This window comes from Aotus nancymaae, unplaced genomic scaffold (genome assembly GCF_030222135.1).
Source record: "Aotus nancymaae isolate 86718 unplaced genomic scaffold, 86718_ANA_hifiasm-v0.15.2.pri h1tg000018l, whole genome shotgun sequence".
Taxonomy (NCBI): Eukaryota; Metazoa; Chordata; class Mammalia; order Primates; family Aotidae; genus Aotus; species Aotus nancymaae.
In genome coordinates this window covers 23,854,154-23,868,317 of record NW_026988430.1, presented here as the reverse complement: position 1 = coordinate 23,868,317, position 14,164 = coordinate 23,854,154, and the positions used below count along the sequence as shown (strand labels likewise).

General features: G+C 50.4%; 1 long non-coding RNA gene across 1 annotated transcript in view; it reads left to right on the top strand.

Moving 5' to 3' along the window:
* LOC110569078 (uncharacterized) overlaps positions 1–14,164 on the top strand; it is a 28,263-nt gene that overhangs the window by 7,708 nt on the left and 6,391 nt on the right. The window contains exon 3 of the long non-coding RNA XR_010343349.1: positions 954–1,059. This is a non-coding gene — a long non-coding RNA (uncharacterized LOC110569078). The remainder of the gene's footprint in view (positions 1–953; positions 1,060–14,164) is intronic.

Here is a 14,164-nt window from a genome sequence, read left to right as displayed (position 1 = left end):
GTCCAGCCCCGGTATAATTTCACAGTCCATGCATTTCCTGGTGAGCACCTGGGGTGCCTGAGTCTGTCTCTTTCTCCATCCACCTGCCTTGTCTCTTCCTGACATACCTGGGGAGATGAGCAGGGACTGGGGAGGTCGATGGTATGGGGTACACATTCGACTTCGGCTGCGGGTGGGGGCCACACCAAGAACAGGGTGGAGGAAGCCCAACTGATGCCATCTACCTCCGCTGAGTGTTTAATTATCTGGCCCTTTCTACTTTTAAAAAGCCTTTTGTTTAATAAATATTAATGAGCTGGTTATCAGAAAGTGGAGTTGCCAAGAGGTTATTTCCCCGGTCTTAGCATGGAGAGAAACTGGGTTTGAGGAGCCTTTCGGCCCCTTACCGCCTCCTACCCGCGCCCCTAGCTCTCCCGTGCTCGCGTTCCGCAGCAGCTCCTCCAGTCTGACTTCAAGATTTGATTTTCCCTTGGGGGAGGGTGAGGGAGGGAGGATTGTGTGGTCAAATGGACACTTCCCCTCAGAGAGATAAGTTGGAGATGTGAACGTTAGCCTCAAGAATTAGCAGCCTTTGCCGCTCTCTGCTCTCGGGGCTGGGAGAGCCAGCCCCCTGCTGCTCCTTCTGAGACGGATGAAAGGAGGGCTCCACAGTTTACTTAAGAGTGGTCCCATCTGCTTGGACTGGCCTTTCATAAGGGGAGGGATTTATGCAGTGTCCTTGTGCACAGACCTGGGATTTGGCTGAAAACCTTGGGCCTCTGAGAATATTACTGAACGCTAAAACGTTCAGCCGTGGAGATGATTCATGATTTTGTCTGCATGGATAGGGTGTGTATGTATGTGCGTACGTGTGTGTGTTTGTTGGGGGGTGCATGCACACTGATGGGTGCTTTTCACCGTTCTCACTTTGAATCCAAATGTTAGGAAACTTTTTTTCTTCTGTATTCACTCAGGAGACAGCCCATGGCACCAGGCTCTGGAGAGCCCACTTCCTGACTTCAGCGGAGTGAAGATGATACAATAGTTTCTGGTGCTGACATTCAGCTGTCCCCCAAGCAGGTTGGCTGATAGCCCTGCAGGTCCTTGGAGAGGGGCCGGGGGCTGTCTAAAAAGATAGTTCTGATGACTGCTTCGTTGCTGGTGGCGGAGGATTTGGGGCAGGGGGTGGAGTAAGTCCAATTGCTGTTTAAGTTGGACTTGGCCTTGTTTATTTCACAGTCCTAAAGGGTCTCCATAGGAGGAAAAGTAGCAGGAGAAACTTAGAACACAGAAAAGAAAGCATAGGGAAGAGTTTCTTGTCTCAATCTTGGTAGTGCTGTAAGCTCAGGGATGATTACAAACAGATCCTAGGGGCCAGGTGCTGTGGCTCAGGCCTATAATCCCAGCACTTTGGGAGGCCAAGATGGGACGATTGCTTAAGTCTAGGTGTTCGAGACCAGCCTGGCCAACATAGTGAGCCCTCATCTCCAAAAATTAAAAAGTAAAAAAAATTAAAAAACAAAACAGATCCTAGGGAACAGAGCTTTGAGGTTCCCTGTGGGATCTTGGCCTGACTCTTGGGAGATGAAGAAGGTCCTTGGCAAGTTTGAAAAGACCTACAAGTGCCATCTATTCAGGGGACAAAATGTGATTTCTTTTTACTGCCCAGGGGCTGGAAAGGAAGGAAGCATTTGACATTTTCAGCTTGTAAGATGGTCATCGGTGGTCCTACCATCTTGCTCAGGTTCGAGTTTGGTCTTGTAGATGAAGACCCCAGCTTCTCCAGCTCTTAGTTTTTCTTTTCCCTCAGGCCATTAATAATTTAGCCAACATTCTAGTCTATTGGCCAGCACGCATTTTGAAAGGTATGCTGGCAGGCCTGTAACTGTGTGCAAGGTTGTTCTCATTTGGGCTCCAGGAAGGATATAGTTTCCCTGTAAGAAAGAAAAGTGGGCAAGAGGCTGAGGTGGGAGGTCACTTGAGTCTGGGAGGCAAAGGTTGCAGTGAGCTGAGAATCACGCCATTGCATTCCAGCCTGGGTGACAGAGTGAGACCCCATCTAAAAAAAAAAAAAAAAGGGAAGGAAGGAAGGAAGCAACCATTTCTATGTATCTTTTAATGAAGGATTTACCAATTTGATAAGTACAATAAGCACAATGCTCCTTTTCCTCCTTCTGAATGAGTAACTATGACAGTCAACGTGAGAGCCTACAGAATCTATAAAAAATGCTTTCTTTGGTGTCTCAGTTTTAACACATGCTGGGGCTTGGGCCTGCCTCTGACAGACTGGGGAGGAGTAGACACATTCCAGAGACCAGGTCGTGGAGTGTTATCTCTTCCCCCACCTCAAATCCTCACCCTCCACTTTATCTCTCCTTAGCATGAATGCAGAGACCCCCTAGGGAAGTGTGAAGAGATGGGCTTTAGGCAGGTTTGGGGAAGGAAGGGGAATAAGATGAGCCCCAAAGAAAGATGGGGCCACTTGGAATTTTTAGACGACACTCTTTTGTCATACTTCTCCTGTGTGTGTATTATGTCCTGCAAATTGTGCGTTTGTTGCAGTAAGCCACAGAGCATATGTGTGTTTGCCAAGTGCTGCTTGGCCAAAACAGTGTTAAATAAAATTGTAAGAAATGCTACCGAGGCCTTGCATGGGTTATTTAATTCTATCAATGATAAACAACGTTAATGTGTAGCATCTCGGTCCACACAATATCATGTTTCATTTATATATGCTGAGATATATTTAAGCATGAAAGATCGTTTTCCAACACGTGTATTTCCCAGTGATTACTTAGGGGAAGTGTGATAGAAACAGCAGAAGCCTTTCGCTCTCACATAAACCTGCACCCTGCAAACACAGACTGCCAGTCACACTTAGTCACACGGCCAGCCAGCCATGTACATATTTTCATATACGTGCCTTCACAGGTAAATGTAAATGTAGATTTTAGAAATGGAGATTCAGATTTCTGTGCTGGTACACGATTCCAGATACATGTAGCAGCACACCCAGGCAGCTTTTCAAAGTCTTTGGTACATTTACACATTTTCTCACACACCTGCCTACCCTGCTGCATAAACGGACGCTAACACCAACGTGCTTATCATCCCACATGTGGATATTTATGTGTACACATGTTGGTACTCTCACTGCCAAGCGCTGATGTGCTCGGAAGGATGTGTGCCCACATGCAGGAGAGTGCTCTGCCCAGTCTCCTACTGAAACGTGCGTCTGTGTGCATGTGCACATTTGCATACACACATGCACACTCCGGGGAGTACACTGACATTCACTGACACACACCATATGGCTACGGAGCAGTGACAGTTTTTGAACTGGTAACTGTGTGTTTGTCCTATGAATCTTGAGGCCTTCAGGATGGGAAGCCTGGAGGATCAGGGTCAAGATGCCAGCCTGTCTAGCCTCTGATGAAAATAATATGAAAATGTAAGAGTGGGAGAGGGAGTTGGGCAGCTGGTCTCTCCAGACAGAGATGCCTCCAAAGGAGGATCCACCTTTTATATGCTCATTTGACAGACGTGTTAGAGAGGTGTACAGGAGTCAGGATGCCTGATCAGCTTCTCTGGTCCTGATTCTGCTGCCACTTAGTTGTGTGGATCTAGGCAACCTGCTCTCTAGGCCTCAGTTTCCACATCTGTAAAGAATGGGCCTGGGGCCAGGTGCGGTAGCTCACGTCTGTAATCCTAGCACTTTGGAAGACCAAGGCAGGTGGATCACCTGAGGTCAGGAGTTTGAGACCAGCCTGGCCAACATGGTGAAACCCCGTCTCTACTAAAAATACAAAAATTAACTAGGTATGGTGGTGCGCACCTGTAGTCCCAGCTACTCGGAAAGCTGAGGCAGGAGAATTGCTTGAACCTGGGGACCAGAGACTGCAGTGAGCCGAGATCGGGCCACTTCACTCCAGCCTGGGTAAAAGAGCAAAACTGTCTAAAAAACAAAAAAAAGAAGGGGCCTGGGGGGGCAGTTCTCAACTTTGGATGCACAGTGGAATCATCCAGGGAGCTTTCAAAAAATAGAGATGCCTGGGCTCCACCCCAGACCAGTTAGATCAGCATCTCTGGGAGGTGAGTCCCTAGCATCTTACTATTTTTTTTTGTAAAGCTCCCCAGGTGATCCTGTGTTCAACCGAGGTTGAGACCCACTGACCAAGATGGTCTCCAAGTCTCTTCTAGACCAAAAGCTCTATGCCTTGCAGGACTTTCTATACAAAACACTGTGCTGGGTACCAGGGTACCCTGCTGAAACACCTACATTTACTTGTACAAGGTCACTAAAAGCTATTAAAAGTATTCTTCCTTCAGTTTAGGCAAAGAATAATTTCAAACAAAGTATATTTAGCCTGGAAACACTCATACTTGCATTTCCAGCTCTCTTTCTGTGTCTGTTTCCTTTCCAATTTATCTCTCTGACTCACTCATCAAACGTTAATTATATGCCACATGCAAATACTATACATGGGGACCTGCTAAATGTGATCGATACCTTTGCTACCCACACATGTTTCCTGGCTAGCTCCTCACCCAACCTGTTGGATGGCGTAATATTTTTAGCAGGGTAAATGATAAGGCACAGGCTCCAGGAGGAAGGAAAGTTTTCTCCCCCTGCCCCCTAAGCCCAGCTGTGAGTCAGAGAACACCAGCCCCCAGGCCCGTGTCCCAGTTCTGGAGGATGGCATAGTGCTGAAGAACGCATTGAGCTGCGTGTCCTAGAAAGCTGCTCTCAGACCTGGGCCTTTGGGAATCCCACATTAATATTCTCCACCAACAGTTCCCCAGGCAGGGCCAGTCCCCCTTGAAAACAAACCTGCTCCGTGGCCACACCTGCCAGAGAAGACTGCCTGTCATCCACAGCACGTGCAGAAGGCAAAGCTGAGATGAGACAGCCTGAGCTGCCACCTTCGGGCCCCTTCTCTGTTGGAGCCTGTTTAGGACCTTGTGGGGAGGGCTTCTGCCTCTCACCTGCGGTGGGATGGAGGAGAGGGGTTTCATTCTGCATGAAGGGCCTCCACTTCTCCTCCCTCTGTGTCATCACTTGCTCAGGCCTCAGAAGGGAGCCTGCTTCTCCCTCCCTCTCCCCCTTTAGTGACACTGGCCTGCTGAGAGTTTTGGATGAGTTTTCTGTAGGAAAATTGTCCCAATGTGGGCATGGTGGCAGCTCTTCAGTCCAGGTGAGTGCCAGAGTAGGACTGGGCCTGAGAGCCGTGGGTTTGGTCTCTAACCGTCTCATTCACTCCTGTTTGCTGCCTGTTTCTCTGTTTATCTTTTTATGTCCCCTGTTCCCTTTCATTTTGTCTTCTCCCCGATGACATACAGAGTCAAGTCCTGGCCACCAAGGGGGCCTTGAACATAGTGTAGGAGAAGTCACTGGGCACACTGGACCTCTCATGTCATGCCCAGTCCCTCTTCTCCCCTCCCCTCTCCTCTTGCATGGAGGATGAGCTTGGTGCTGAGGAGGAAGAGGCAGCACAGGATCCTCAGATTCTAAACTCTGATGGGGCCCAGCTTCCCAGGCTTGAGTCCCTTCCCAGGGCCCACCTCCCCTTGGGCCTGGGGAACGTCACACCCCAGGATGTGATGGATTCCCCGGGCACCTTCAAAGAGCTCTGCATTTGTTTGCAATGCAGACCTTGAATCCTGCTCTGGTCATAAATGTTGTTTATTTTGACTAAGACCTACTGAAAGGGACTGGGGGATATGGAGGGCAAAGAGAGAATTCTGTAGGGAAGATCATAAAACCATTAGCAAGGCAGGGCTTCTAGGGGTCGCGGGATCATAGACATTTTCTGGCTGGAAGAAGCATAGGCCCATCAGGAAGGTCAGAGATGACCACTTTGTTAGCAAAAGGCCTTCAGGGGCCACACAGGGCTAGGGTGGGGGTCTTTGGGACTCTTGTGTGAGGACTGTTTCTAGAAAGTGGACCCCAGCTATGGGGTCATGACCCCTCAGTAACCTTATACCAGGTCGGGGAGGCCAATCTTGCTGAATCTGACTGATTTGCCCTCCTGGTGGGAAGAACCACTTGCGTGGCTGTGCAGCAGGGCCTCCTACCCTAGGGAGTGGGCACTGCTCCTGTGTGAAAGATTCTGCTTCCACCAGCTTCTAGGGAAAAGACTTTGCTTCCACTGTTATTGAGGGTGCAGCTACATGTGCCGGGGGCTGTGCTTGATGCTCTTCTAGTACCTTGTCTTATTCACCCTTCGAGACAATGCTTGAAAGAGATGTTTTTACCTCCATTTTGCAGATAAGAAAACTGAAGCTCAGAGAGGAGAGGTGGTTTGTCCAGGGTCACACAGCAAGTTAGTGATAAGGCTGGGAGCAGGCTTTAAGACTTGGGACTTTTTCAACCTAATCTCTACGTCTCCTGTCTTCTTCACCATCCGTTGTGGTCTGGTCTTCTGCAGCCTGAAAGAACAAATGGGAGTGGAGTTCCCCACCCTTTAACACATATGTTGGGCTGACAAAAAACTCAGGAACAAACCCCCTTCATTTTTTTTTTTTTTGAGACAGGGTCTTGCTCTTTCACCCAGGCTAGAGTGCAGTGGCATGATCATGGCTCACTGCAGCCTCCAACTCATGGGCCCAACTGATCCTCCCACCTCAGCCTCTCAAGTAGCTGGGACCACAGGTCATGCCACCACGTCTGGCTAATTTTAAATTTTTCTGTAGAGATGTCTCCCTATGTTATCTAGGCTAGTCTTGAACTCCTGGGCTCGATTGATCCTCCTGCCTTGGCCTCCCAAAGTGCTGGGATTACAGGCGTGAGCCACCGTGCCCAGCCTGCAAATTTCTTTCTTGTAAGGGGAACAGCAGAGTCTTGGGCTCCTTCCAGTCCCTGGCATAGTCCTGGCTCACTGCAGAGAACATGCTCCCATAAATCCAGTCCACCGTCAGGGAGCTATCCTGGTTGCCTTTCACTCGAGGCGTGACTCAGAGCAAGTCACTGCACTGCTCTGAGTCACACCTTCAAGATCTACCTCCAGACCTGGGGGCTCTGTGGAAGGTGAGGCTCAGCAGAGGTGGTAGCAAGTGGAGCCCTCTTGAGCTCCTGCTTGGTGTAATAGCTCAGGGCTGGGCAGGAGATGACACTGGGTTTTGCCCCTAAACCTGACTCAAGTTACAAAAAGATTCTTCAAAAGCAGGCAAGGCAGAGCTTGCTAAGATCCCTGCTGAGCCCATGAGAGGCAGAGAGCCAGGGCACAGGCAGCTTAAGTAGCAGTTCTTCCCTGATCCCCTGACTGTGTAATCCAGTTGCTCAGAGAATGGAAAATCCCCTTCGCCTCCCCTCGTCCCCTCCCCCACAAATGCCTCCTAATAGCCCTGCCAGCTTTGGGGTGCTAATCTGCCCAGACATCACTCTGTGAGCAGGTTGCCCAGGGTTCCAATCCCAGCCACCCCACAGTGGGAGATGGGGAAGGCTAGGGCGGGGTTCTGGGGAGTTGAGTTGGGGGATTGCCTGCTCTCTGACCTGCCCAAAGGATCAGAGAAAGAAACAGGCCTCTGTGCTGAAGGAAACTTTGGGGATGGGGACAGGGCACAGGATTGGAGGCAGGTGGACAGGAGGGCTGGGTCCCCTGGCAGAGGTGCCTTGGGCAAGGCTTATTATGAAACTGTCCCTGTTACTTCATCCACCAAGCTCCTTTCATTTTTATTTAAAGAGGGCCCCCTCCCCAGTAACTTCACCTCCCTACCCCCTACACTTTCACTCATCCATCCACTGAGCCGCTGACAGCTGCCCTGCGGGTGAACTCCTGATCCTCCTGCAGCTAGGGCTGGAGCAATACCAGAGGGGCTCAGGCCAGACCACTGCCCCCCTCAGCCTGCCACCCTCACCCCCTAACACACTCACCCCTCCCTCCAGATAGGGCCACCTCTGTTCTCCTGAGTCAGCCAGAGAGAGAAGAAAATGAAGGAGGTGACAAAGCAGAAAGAAGGACTGGGAGGAGGATGAAAAGAAAGAAATGAGTGGCGAAGAGGAAGAAGAAATCAAACAGGCCAGAAATCCAACAGTGCAGGAGGAAAAGGGAGGAACTGGAGAAGGAAGGAGAGAGGGGAGGAAATCAAGTACAAGGAGAAGATGGAAAAGCAGGAGGAGGAAGGAAAGAAGGAAGGACGGAGAGAGAGAGGGCGGAGGCTGGAAGGTTGGAGCCCAGGCCCGAGCCATCATCCTTAATAGCTGGAGACGCTGATGGGAGGGGAAGACACAGGGTTGGGGAGGACTGCTGGGACGAGGGACCGCACAGGTAGGAAGGGAAGCACGAGGTTGCTCCAGGTATGACGCATGAGCCTGGATGGAGCCTCACCCACCCAGCTCCCAGCTCCGGGAACATGGCGCTTTCTCTGGGCGAAGGTCCCTCAGTGCGATACCTCAGGCGGTGTCCATGGCCTTGCAGGCTGCAGGCAGAGGAATCTCTCACTTGGGGTGGTCAGAGTTGTGGGACCAGCTGGATGGAGCCCTACAGTCCCTTCCTAGGACGGTGACAGCATCCACCCTGGGCTGCATGCCCATGCCAGTCTCGGCTGGCCTCACTGCCCGCAGCGTCTGGGTCCCGCCTGCTCCCTTTAGTTACGGTTAGAAATTGCTCCTGATTTGAGATTTTATCTTAACAATGGACTGGGCCTTAAAGACCAAGTACTTTCCACCTCCTCATTTTATAGATGGGAAACAGGCCTGGGGAGAGGAAGAAACATTGTGAGTTAATGGAGAGCCCTGCCTTTCTAAGCTCAAAGACCAAGGCTGAGAAAATAGCCAGAGAGGACAAGGGAGTGTGGTGTCTCTGCAGAGGGCTCAACATTCGATTCCCTCTGCTGGGAACATGGCCACAGCATTTTGTATCCTAGATGAGAGAAAACATTTGTGGCTATGATAGTTCTCGTATTTTAAGCACCATACATTATTCCATGCAAATGCCCTGCATTTGCAGAGAAATAAACCAAGGCCCAGAGAGGTTAAGCAACTTGTCTGAGGCCACACACCTAGGAATTCAAAGCTCATGCTGAATCTCTTGTGCCATGCTGTCTCTTGGGTGTCCATAGCCAACATTCTTCTTCCATACTTCGTTCCTACCCCACCACCCCATGCATAGCCCAGGGATTAAATCTGAGCCTCCTCATGCCAGCTGGAACTGATTTGCCAGGGAGAACACAGCTGGGTGGACCTCTCCGACCATGTTCCCCCATCTCCCCTCAAAGACCCCACAAAGACAAGGGCGAGGTTCCCTGAGACTGTGTGATTTATCTGGTGATATTGTTATTTTATGGGATGGGCCAAAGAGGTGTCAGGAAGCAAGTTCGCTGTAAATCTCTTTTCTCTGCTCCCTTTCCCTCTGCACGTCCCCTCCTGGGATTTATGGTGAAATCTGTTCAGAGCTAGGGACTTGGGGCTTGGGTTCAGGCTTGGGGTGGGTCGGCTAGGGACCATACATCTTCTTTCTCTGGGATCTCCTCAAAGTGGGCTCTCCATACCGCATCATGAGCTGCAGCGTGGAGTCCACAAAGCCCTTACTAAGATCTCCGGCACTCAAGCAGCTCTGCAGCGGAGCACAGCACCTGCGGAGGAGAGGTGTTATCTGGGCCCACCCATAGCTGGTGGCACATCTGTGCCCCCCTCACTGGGGGGCATGAGTTTCTAAATCCAGCCAGGAACCTGGGGGCAGAGCCCACCTGGGAGCAGACATGTGACCCACACACAATGGCTCTGAGGCCAGGAAGAAGTGGCGGGATCGGGGGTGCTCCTGTGGGGTGGCAGGTCAGGGGCTAGCTGGAGAGGAACCTGCTTCTGGGTCCTTTTTGAGATGGGGGTGCACAGGAAGGAGGGCAGCTTGAAATTTGCTCCCTGGCCCGGGGCAGCCAGGCTCAAAGTGACCAGCCCTGCAGACATTGCTATGGGCTCTCACTGGGGGCGAGCACAAGGTCACACGCTTGAGAGGGTGGATGAAGCCTGGGCACCCTATCCGCCTTCACCTTCTTCCCCTCGTCAGGGGCTTTCACAGCGGCAAATGCTGGGCTGATTGTCCTGAGCTGAGCTCATTCCGTCAAAGGCCATTGGGTACTGGCTGCTGCCAGAGGCCTAGAGATAGCTTCGTCCAGGGAGGGAAGAGACAGGAATGAGAGGAGGGCAGAGGGGGGGAAGAGGGAAAGGAGGAGTTAAGAAGGGGAGGGAGGAGCAGGGAGAAGAGAGGAGGAGATGCTAGCGAAAGCCTTTCCCGACCTGCCCCCACCCTCCACCACACCAAGACCTCTCCTCTGCTGTGATGAGAAAGCTCCTCCCATCACAGCTCCTTAGAGGGTGCTAGTGTGGCCTCCTCCCCATGGTGGCCTCCAGTATTCACCAGCTGGTTGTGGCAGAGGAATTTCTCCTAACAGTCCGTGGCCTCTGGGGGATGCATCTTGGACACCCACGACTCCCCACAGTCCCAATTCCAGTGTGCAGAGTCTTAGGGAGGGCTGGGTGAATCCTGGCTAAATGAATGCAGAGAAAAGAAAAGGGGAGGAAAAAAAGAAGAGGATACCAGGTGTCTCCCCCACCCCATCCTCACCCTGCTCGTCTCCTGACTGCCTCAACCAGGGCTGCACTGTGTCTCCGGTTAAATATATGGAATTATCTATTACAATACTTCGATATTTATTACATTGATTTCGCTTTAAATGCTTTGTAAATCATAGCAAAAAATAATGGCCTTCCAACAGAGAGTCATATACCGTAATCAACTGGAAGAAAGTCGGCATTGTAATTTAAAATAAAAAAAAATTCCTTATGTGAGTCTTTCGTTTAAATTAAGAGACAGGACGTGATTCAAATAATAAGACCCAAGTGAGGCTGGTTTTTCTTGGCGAATTAGTAGAGGTTTTAAGTGGAACTGAAAAGGTGTTAAGGTGGAACACTGACCTTATTAGACCTTAATTATTTTCTGTTGTTACATTCCTGGAACTGAGAGGTTTTTTTTCCTTCCAAAGTGGCCATGTTAAACCTCATCTCAGGAACTTTGGCTTTACAGAGATATCACTTCTCAAGAGGCATTAGTGGGATAAAAAGCAGACACTTTACCTGTGTCCCTTTCCTCTGTCCTCGAGTTTCATGGGCACCCAGAATTGCTGGTTTGGAGGCAAAGTTCTTGTCATTGAAAGCTGAGAATTTAGATTGGGTGCGGTGGCTCATGCCGATAATCCCAGCACTTTGGGGGCCAAGGCGGATGGATCACCTGAGGTCAGGAGTTCGAGACCAGCCTGGTCAACATGTTGAAACCCCGTCTCTACTAAAAATACAAAAAATTAGCCAGGCGTAGCGGCACATGGCTATAATCCCAGCTACTTGGGAGGCTGAGGCAGGAGAATTGCTTGAACTTGGGAGGCAGAGGTTGCAATGAGCTGAGATTGTGCCATACACTTCAGCCTGGGCAACAGAGTAAGACTGTCTCAAAAAAAAAAAAAAAAAAGAAAAAAAAGAAAAGAAAGCTGAGAATTTGCCCCACTCAGGTACCTGATTCCTTTAGCTTTTTTCCTGTGGACTTCTTAGTGGCAGCCTCCTCTCTCTGGATCTAGCCTCAGCCCTGGCTGAGAGAGAAGAGAGCATCCACCTGGCCAAGAGAGATGAGAGGGGTGTGTGTGTGTGTGTGCGCGCGCACACGCGCGCTGATGGGGAAGACACAGTGGGCAGCATTTTCCTCACCATGTACTGCAACCTTCCTGTTCTATGGCCAGAATTGGCTGATCATCAGTCCCAAAGCTGATCAGGTGCAGCCCAAGATGCCCGCAGCACGTGGAGATAAAGATGGAGCAAATGGCACCCCGTTTAAATGGAAATCATGTCAATGGCTTAGCACTGTGCCTGGCCCGGAGAGGCATCCAACTGCGGTAGTTTTATTTTTGCTGGGAGGAACAGCACTCAGCAGAGGGTCCTTTTCACTTGCTTCCAGACCCCCTCCCACATGTCCCACTGGCCCTGGGGTAGGGTGCAGTGGCAAGGAAGAAAGAGTGAGCCCCAAGAGTCCTCAGGACAGACATCCATCCTGCAGCTGCATGCCCCTCCCTGAAGTTAATCCAGTTGAGCTCTTTTTACCAAGCGCCATTGGCTGCGGTCCTCCCCCTGGCCTCTGAATCAACTTTGGTCTGATCAGGGTGATGGAGAACTTTTTCTGAGGCTTCATCTCTTGGGGACCATGTCTGGTGGTTCATCACTATCCCAGAAAAGGTCGGGGTAGGGGCGGAAGATGACATGGAATCAGTGACAAAGGTCTGAGGGTGAGCAGGACCTGTTAGGCCATCACAGATGGGACAGATCCCCTACGAAGGAGGAAAACCAAGGCTTCCTATGGTTGCCTATCAGCAGAGAAGTGGGGCCAGCGTTCTGCAGAGGACCTCCGAAATCCTAGAACATCAGGTCGAAAGGGCTTTAGGGCCATCTCAGCATACTCCCTTGCTTTGTGGAAGGCGACGCTGAGGCAATCTGAAATGATCACGTTTCACAGAGGGTTCTGTGTGGTGGAGAATTTGAGGTGGCATTTTTTTTAAAAAAAAAGATAGAGATGGGGTCTTGCTATGTGGCCCAGGCTAGTCTCAAACTCCTGGCCTCAAGTGATTCTCCTGAATCAGCCTCCCAAAGTGCTGGGATTACAGGTGTGAACCACGGGGCTGGGATGACAGACGTGAGGGTAGTAGTTGACTGTTCGTGGAAGCTGTTTCTCTGAGGCCCAAACCATAACAGAGGTTTAGGCCTTCAGCGAGTAGTTGAGTAAAAAAGAAATAGCATTAGCAGTGAAGTAAAATCTCTGTGGACATATATAGATTATATTAAAATTACATCAGAGAGGCAAATACTACCTTGCTCCTTGGGAGGCCCCTTGGGAAGACCTTATGGAGAAGAGAACACTGCATGCTTTAAAAAAACCACTCGGGCGCGGTGGCTTACACCTGTAATCCCAGCACTTTGGGAGGCTGAGGTGGGCGAATCACGAGGTCAAGAGATCGAGACCATCCTGGCCAACATGGTGAAACCCCGTCTCTACTAAAAAAATACAAAAATTAACTGGGTGTGGTGGCATGCGCCTGTAATCCCAGCTACTCGGGAGGCTCAGGCAGGAGAATTGCTTGAACCCAGGAGGCGGAGGTTGCAGTGAGCTGAGATCGCACCACTGCACTCCAACCTGGCGCCTGGCAACAGAGCGAGACTCTGTCTCAAAAAAAAAAAAAAATCACTACGGCCTTTAATTTTATATATTTAAAGATATTGGACCTTGATACAAAGAAACCAACTTTTAATTCATCCTATTTATTTATTTAGAGACAGAGTCTCACTCTATCGCCCAGGTTGGAGTACAGTGGCATGATCTCGGCTCACTGCAAACTCCACCTCTCAGGTTCAAGCGATTATCCTGCTTCAGCCCCTCGAGTAGCTGGAATTACAGGTGCTTACCACCACGCCAGGCTAATTTTTGTAAATTTAGTACAGATGGGGTTTCACCAACTTGGCCAGGCTGGTCTCAAACTCTTGACCTCAGCTGATCCGCCCACCTTGGCCTCCCAAAGTGCTGGGATTATAGGCGTGAGCCACCGTGCCTGGCCCCCAATTTTATTTTTACTGAGCACCTACTATGTGCCATGCACTGGGTTAAGCCCTGGCAGGTTCAGAGGGATGGCCCCTGGCTCTAAAGAGCATCTCAAGACCAGAGCCCTTTCCAGGGAGCCCTCCCTAGGGGCAGCCAGGGGCAGCAGGGCATGCTCAGGGGCTTGCTCTGCCCTGCGTGGCTCTGCCAGCTCCCATTCCTGGTGTGTGAGAGGGTCAGCTTGCTACAAGAGATCAGCCTAGAGGGTCTCTCTCCTGTCTCTCCCTCACCTTCCACGCTCCACCCCCCTCCTCTGGCGGATTGAAAAGGTGCAAGGGGGAATCTGAGAGATTCTGTGCTGTTTGTTTTGGGTTCAATGGAATCTCATTTACACGTGTTAATTGCAACTAATTGGCACTAATTGGATGAACAGGAAACCCTCTGGGAGCACTCATACCTTTAATTTGTAGTAAATATCATTAATTAACATATGCTAATTAGAGCCAATTAACATTGATTAAGGGTTGCCAGCTACTTGGAAAGTACAACTCTGTGTCCTCCTCCCTTGATTGTCTGAAGTCAGCACAAAATATGATACATGAAGTCTGCGGGGAGGAGGG